Genomic DNA, 7,438 nt, shown 5'->3' with positions numbered 1-7,438 from the left:
TCTCTCTCTTGCCAGAGCAACCAGGCAAGCCCCCCTTTGATCACCAGATATCGCCTATTCTTCTCTATACTGCTTGCATTAGAGTAGTGTATCATGTTACTGCTTTCCGTTATTCCTATCCTGATGCATAGCCTGTCCTTGCTACTACTGTTGTTACCATTACCTGCTATCCTACTTCTTAGCATAGGATGCTAGTGTTCCATCAGCGGCCCTACACTCTTGTCCGTCTGCCATGCTATACTACTGGGCCGTGATCACTTCGGGAGGTGATCACGGGCATATACGATATACTTTACACAGTTACATTACCTGTGATACTGTTCGGAGATGGGGGCTGAAGGGGCAGGTGGCTCCATCCCGGTAGAGGTGGGCCTGGGTTCCCGACGGCCCCCGACTGTTACTTTGTGGCGGAGTGGCAGGGCAGGTTGAGACCACCTAGGAGACAGGTGGGCCTGGCCCTGGTCGGCGTTCGCGGATATTTAACACGCTTAACGAGATCTTGGTATTTGATCTGAGTTGGCTACGAGCCTATACGCACTAACCATCTACGTGGGAGTAGTTATGGGTATCCCGGCGTCGTGGTATCAGCCGAAGCCTTCTTGACGTCAGCGACTGAGTGGCGCGCGCCGGTTTGGACTGCGTTAACGCAACTTCCTTTGTAACGGAGGTTGCTAGGTCTGCTCACTGGCCGCGTACGCAACGTGCAGGTGTGCTAAGGGCGATGGGCCTAGACCCCTGTGCGCTTAGGTTTAGACCGGCGTGCTGACCTCTCTGTTGTGCCTAGGTGGGGCTGCGACGTGTTGATCTTCCGAGGCCGGGCATGACCCAGGAAAGTGTGTCCGGCCAAATGGGATCAAGCGTGCTGGGTAAGTTGGTGCACCCCTGCAGGGAAGTTAATCTATTCGAATAGCCGTGATCTTCAGTAACAAGACGACTTGGAGTTGTACCTTGACCTTATGACAACTAGAACCGGATTCTTAATAAAACACACTCTTCCAAGTTCCACAGACAACCCGGTGATCGCTTTTCCACAGGGCGACGAGGGGAGGATCGCCGGGTAGGGTTATGCTATGCGATGCGACTGGAGATGCTACTTGGAGATGCTACTTGGAGATGCTACTTGGAGGACTTCAATCTATTCTCTTCTACATGCTGCAAGACGGAGGCTGCCAGAAGCGTAGTCTTCGACAGGATTAGTTATCCCCCTTTTATTCTGGCATTCTGCTGTTCAGTCCACCGATATGGCCCTTTACACATATACCCATGCATATGTAGTGTAGCTCCTTGCTTGCGAGTACTTTGGATGAGTACTCACGGTTGCTTTTCTCCCTCTTTTCCCCCTTTCCCTTTTACCTGGTTGTCGCAACCAGAGGCTGGAGCCCTGGAGCCAGACGCCACCGTAGACGATGATTCCTACTACACTGGAGGTGCCTACTACTACGTGCAGGCCGCTGACGACGACCAAGAGTAGTTAGGAGGATCCCAGGCAGGAGGTCTGCGCCTCTTTCGATCTGTATCCCAGTTTGTGCTAGCCATCTTATGGCAACTTGTTTAACTTATGTCTGTACTCAGATATTGTTGCTTCCGCTGACTTGTCTATGATCGAGCACTTGTATTCGAGCCCTCGAGGCCCCTGGCTTGTATTATGATGCTTGTACGACTTATTTATGTTTTAGAGTTGTGTTGTGATATCTTCCCGTGAGTCCCTGATCTTGATCGTACACATTTGCGTGCATGATTAGTGTATGATTGAATCGGGGGCGTCACAAGATGCCTGGCCCTAAAGGCGTGATCACTGTCACTGGTAACCGCAAGAAGGCAGAAGAGTGCTTCCAGAAAGGCTCAAAGATCGCCGATGCTCAGATGGTGGCAGAAGAGTGGCAGGAACACCAAAGGAACACAGACCCGAGTGATTTGCTGCGAGCCAAAAAGCCTGCTACGGAATCAGCGTTTCAGTCGTCCGGTGAGACAAAACCCGTTCACATCCACCCGACCGACCCTAACGCTGTTCCGACTCATATCTCCACAACACTCGACCCCAAATAGGAAGAAGCGCTCATCCAGTTCCTCCGTGAGAACTGGGACATCTTTGCATGGAAACCTTCCGACATGCCGGGTGTACCCAGGGGACTAGCTGAGCATCGTCTACGAGTCGATTCAAAGGCAAAACCTGTGAAGGAACATCTGCGACGGTCCGCCGTCCAGAAAAGGAAGGCCATTGGCGAGGAAGTGGCTCGGCTCCTAGTAGCAGAGTTTATCCGAGAGATTTACCACTCCGAGTGGCTCGCCAATGTCGTCATGGTCCCCAAAAAGGACAATTCGCTTCACATGTGCATCGATTTTAAGCATATCAATCGGGCCTGCCCGAAAGATCATTTTCCTCTTCCCCGCATCGACTAAATAGTCGACTCGATTGCGGGATGTGAGCGACTTTCTTTCTTGGACGCTTATTCCGGGTACCATCAGATCCGTCTGTTTGCACCCGATGAGATCAAAACGGCTTTCATCACCCCATTCGGGTGCTTCTGTTATGTCACCATGCCATTCGGCCTCAAGAATGCCGGAGCCACGTTCATGAGGATGATTCAGAAGTGTTTGCCCACTCAAATCAGTCGGAATGTGGAAGCGTACATGGATGACATTGTGGTCAAGTCGCGGAAAGGTTCCGACCTGCTGACTGACCTCGCTGAAACATTTGCCAACCTCAGGAGGTACGATATCAAGCTTAACCCATCCAAGTGCACATTCGGAGTTCCTGGTGGAAAATTACTCGGTTTTCTCGTTTCCGAACGGGGAATCGATGCAAACCCAGAGAAAGTAGGCACAATACTCCGAATGAAACGACCTGTGCGTGTGCACGATGTTCAGAAGCTTACTGGTTGCTTGGACGCTTTAAGTCGATTCATCTCTCGTCTCGGTGAGAAGGCATTGCCTCTTTACCGACTAATGAAGAAGTCAGACAAGTTCGAGTGGACTCCTGAAGCTGACCAGCGTTTGCAGAGTTAAAAACCCTGCTTTCCACCCAGCCGGTGCTTGCTGCTCCAATCAGCAAAGAGCCTTTGTTGCTTTACATTGCATCCACAGGACAAGTCGTCAGTACTGTACTTACGGTCGAGCGGGAAGAAGAAGGGAAAGCCTTCAAAGTTCAGCACCCAGTATATTACATTTCCGAAGTCCTGACCCCATCCAAGCAACGATACCCTCATTATCAGAAGCTTGTATATGGGGTTTATATGACCATGAAAAAAGTTGCGCATTACTTCTGTGACCATATTATCACAGTCATCACCGACGCCCCCTTATCAGAGATTCTGCACAAAAGAGACGCAACCGGTCGAGTGGCAAAATGGGCGATTGAACTTCTTCCCCTAGATATCAGATTTGAGGCAAAGAAAGCTATCAAGTCCCAAGCAATAGCAGATTTCCTCGCCGAGTGGACTGAACAGCAGTTACCGATCCAAATTCACTCAGAGCACTGGACTATGTTCTTCGATGGCTCCAAAATGCTGAATGGTTCCGGTGCCGGAGTGGTCTTGGTTCCCCCCCCCCCCCCCCCCCGAGGAGATAAGCTCATATATGTACTCCAGATTCACTTTAATTCCTCCAACAATGAAGCAGAATACGAAGCACTCGGGGTTGCGTATGGCCATTTCACTCGGTGTCCATCGCCTCATGGTCTACGGCGACTCGGACTTAGTGGTCAACCAAGTGATGAAGGAGTGGGACGTCAGAAGCCCAGCCATGACTGGATACTGCAATGCAGTCAGAAAGCTGGAGAAGAAATTTGAGGGATTAGAGCTCCATCACGTTCCCCGACTGAAAAATCAAGCAGCCGATGACTTGGCGAAGATAGGTTCTAGGAGGGAAGCCATTCCGAGTGGCGTGTTTTTGGAGCATGTTCACACGCCGTCGGTTCAAGAAGATCCTTTCACTGAGGTAGCCCCGCAGCCAAAAAGTGCCACAGATCCGACTGAAGTCGAGGTCTCAGCTGTGGTCGACTTAATCATGGAAGTTCTGGTCATCACTCCCGACTGGACAGTGCCCTATATCGCTTATATTCTGAGGAAAGAGCTCCCCGAGAATGAAGAAGAGGCTCGAGAGATCGTCCGCCGATCCAAAGCCTTCACCGTCATGAGGGGACAGTTGTACAGAGAAAGTGCGACTGGAGTCAGCCAGAAATGCATAACACCGGAAGAAGGTCGAATGATTCTCAACGACATCCACTCGGGGACCTGTGGCCATCATGCGTCTTCTCGGACCATCGTGGCTAAAGCATACCGAGCGGGTTTTTACTGGCCCAGAGCAAATGAGATGGCGAAAGAGATAGTCGACAAGTGTGAAGGATGTCAATTCTACTCCAATATGTCGCACAAACCCGCCTCAGCCTTGAAGACCATTCCACTCGTCTGGCCTTTCGCTGTATGGGGGTTGGATATGGTTGGACCACTGAGAACAGGCAGAAACGGCTACACCCATGTATTGGCAGCAGTCGACAAGTTCACTAAGTGGATTGAGGCTAAACCCATCAAGAATCTGGATGCCGGCACCGCCGTCAGTTTCATCAGGGAGTTGGTATTCAGATATGGAGTTCCCCACACTATCATCACAGACAATGGGTCAAACTTCGACTCCGAAGAATGCAGAGCTTTCTGCGCATCTCAGGGTACACGAGTCGATTATGCTTCAGTCGCCCACACTCAGTCGAATGGGCAAGCAGAACGAGCAAATGGCTTAATTCTCAAAGGGTTGAAACCCCGACTGATGCGCGACCTCAAGCATGCAGCTGGCGCATGGGTCGACGAACTTCCGTCGGTGCTTTGGGGATTAAGGACCACGCCAAACCGGTCGACTGGGAGGACTCCATTCTTCTTGATCTACGGAGCTGAAGCAGTCTTGCCAAGTGACCTGCTTCACAACGCACCCCGAGTCGAACTCTACACTGAAGCTGAAGCAGAGCAAGCCCGACAGGACGCGGTCGACCTTCTAGAAGAAGAAAGAGAGATGGCCTTGATCCGATCGACCATTTACCAGCAGGACTTGCATCGCTTCCATGCCAGAAATGTGAAGAGTCGAGCTTTCCAGGAGGGAGATTTAGTTCTCTGAGTGGATCAACAGAAACCACACAAGCTTGCTCCTACTTGGGAAGGTCCCTTCATCGTCACCAAGGTTCTCCATAAAGGGGCATACCGCCTTTACAATGTCGAGCACCAGATTGACGAGCCTAGAGCATGGAACGCGGACTTACTCCGCCGGCTTTATACTTAAGTCTTTCACTCGGATGAGTTGTAATAAAAGTACTCCTGTAGTGTATTCATCAAAGACAAGAGTTTCATAATTTTCTTAGTAATTGTTATTGCTTTTGCTCTCATAAATCTGTCCCCCAGTGGGTGGCTTAGCTGCGAACCCGTTTCGCCTAAGCTTGTAAAAATCCTACCGAGTGGTAAGCCTGCCTTCCACTCGGAGGCTTAGCTGCGAATCCGTTTCGCCTAAGTTAAAACAAAATCCTACCGAGTGGTGAGCCAGACTCTCACTCGGAGGCTTAGCTGCAGTCCAAGTACTCGCCTAAGTAAACAAAATCCTACCGAGTGGTAAGCCAGCCTTCCACTTGGAGGCTTAGCTGCGAATCCGTTTTGCCTAAGTTAACCCAGTGCTCGCCTAAGTTTTCGAAAATCCTACCGAATGATAAGCCAGCCTTCCACTCGGAGGCTTAGCTGCAGCCCAGTGCTCGCCAAAGTTTTGAAAATCCTACCGAGTGATAAGCCAGTCTTCCACTCGGAGGCTTAGCTGCAACCTAGTGTTCGCCTAAGAATAAAAGACATCGTACGCTTCGCAAGGAGGACAAGGCGCAGGTCAACCCTGTTTCCTCCTTCCGAGCTACATCACAAACACAACGTGCGTCCCGCAAGGAGGACGAAGCGCAGGTCGACTGCTACCTTCTCCCCCAAAGCCGTGCCACGAAAATCCTACCGAGTGGAGAGCAAACCTCCCACTCGGAGGGCTTAGCTGCAGCCCAGTGCTCGCCTAAGTTTCTAAAATCCTACCGAGTGGAGAGCAAACCTCCCACTCGGGGCTTAGCTGCAGCCAGTGCTCGCCTAAGTTTCTAAAATCCTACCGAGTGGAGAGCAAACCTCCCACTCGGGGGCTTAGCTGCAGCCCAGTGCTCGCCTAAGTTTCTAAAAATCCTACCGAGTGGAGAGCAAACCTCCCACTCGGGGGCTTAGCTGCAGCCCAGTGCTCGCCTAAGTTTCTAAAATCCTACCGAGTGGAGAGCAAACCTCCCACTCGGGGGCTTAGCTGCAGCCCAGTGCTCGCCTAAGTTTCTAAAATCCTACCGAGTGGAGAGCAAACCTCCCACTCGGGGGCTTAGCTGCAGCCCAGTGCTCGCCTAAGTTTCTAAAATCCTACCGAGTGGAGAGCAAACCTCCCACTCGGGGGCTTAGCTGCAGCCCAGTGCTCGCCTAAGTTTCTAAAATCCTACCGAGTGGAGAGCAAACCTCCCACTCGGGGGCTTAGCTGTAGCCCAGTGCTCGCCTAAGTTTCTAAAATCCTTCCGAGTGAAGAACAAGTTTCTCACTCGGAGGCTTGGTCGCAACCAAGCACTCGCCCAAACATGACGAGCACAAGTCGACTGCAATTTGTGCTTCACTCCTACCTGCAAAAGAGCATTACAGATGCTAGTATATACTCCAACCCAAAGAAGATGGTTGTCCGAAAGAAGCAAACGTATTTCAACGGCAAATCAAGTTCGGATAACGTCCTACGGACCCAGAAGCGCTCAGGCATCAAGCCTGTTAAAGTTTGTCGGTTACAAAAATCACTCAGCATTCCGAGGCAAATTCAAATCATCGAGCATAGAAGTTTTTTACCCCTCCTACGGAGGGCTGGAAGGCGCAACAAACTCGTCCAGGTCGATCCCATCTGCGATCCGAGTGGCAGCCGCGATAAAGGTCTCCATGAAAGAATGGAAGTCATGCTTCCTAGTGTTGGCCACCTTGAGAGACACCAGCTTGTCTTCTCTCGCTTCCTTGCAGTGGACGCGGACCAAGGACAGAGCGACGTCAGCACCACACCTGGCAGAAGACTTCTTCCATTCTTGCACTCGACTCGGAACTTCGTTCAGTCGAGTCATCAGCGACTCAAGGTCGTTCTGAAGCGTTTCTTCTGGCCAGAGCGATGTGTCGATGCGCGACGTTGTAGCCTTCAGTCTCGCAAGGTAATCAACCACTGCAGCAACGCGAGACTCGAGGCGGAGCACGTTCATAGCAGTTTCATCCTTCACCGGAGAATTGATGGGATCCAAGCCAGTCTCCACTCGACTAGTCTCCTCTTCAAAGTTTTGGCAGAATTCTGTGGACACGATTCAAGGATAAGCTAATGCCCTTACAGCAAGTTAGTAATTACCAATCGGAGATAAGGAGTTACCTTCGAGCATGAGGAA

This window comes from Triticum aestivum, chromosome 6B (genome assembly GCF_018294505.1).
Source record: "Triticum aestivum cultivar Chinese Spring chromosome 6B, IWGSC CS RefSeq v2.1, whole genome shotgun sequence".
NCBI classification, from domain to species: Eukaryota; Viridiplantae; Streptophyta; class Magnoliopsida; order Poales; family Poaceae; genus Triticum; species Triticum aestivum.
Note: the sequence above shows the minus strand (reverse complement) of the source record.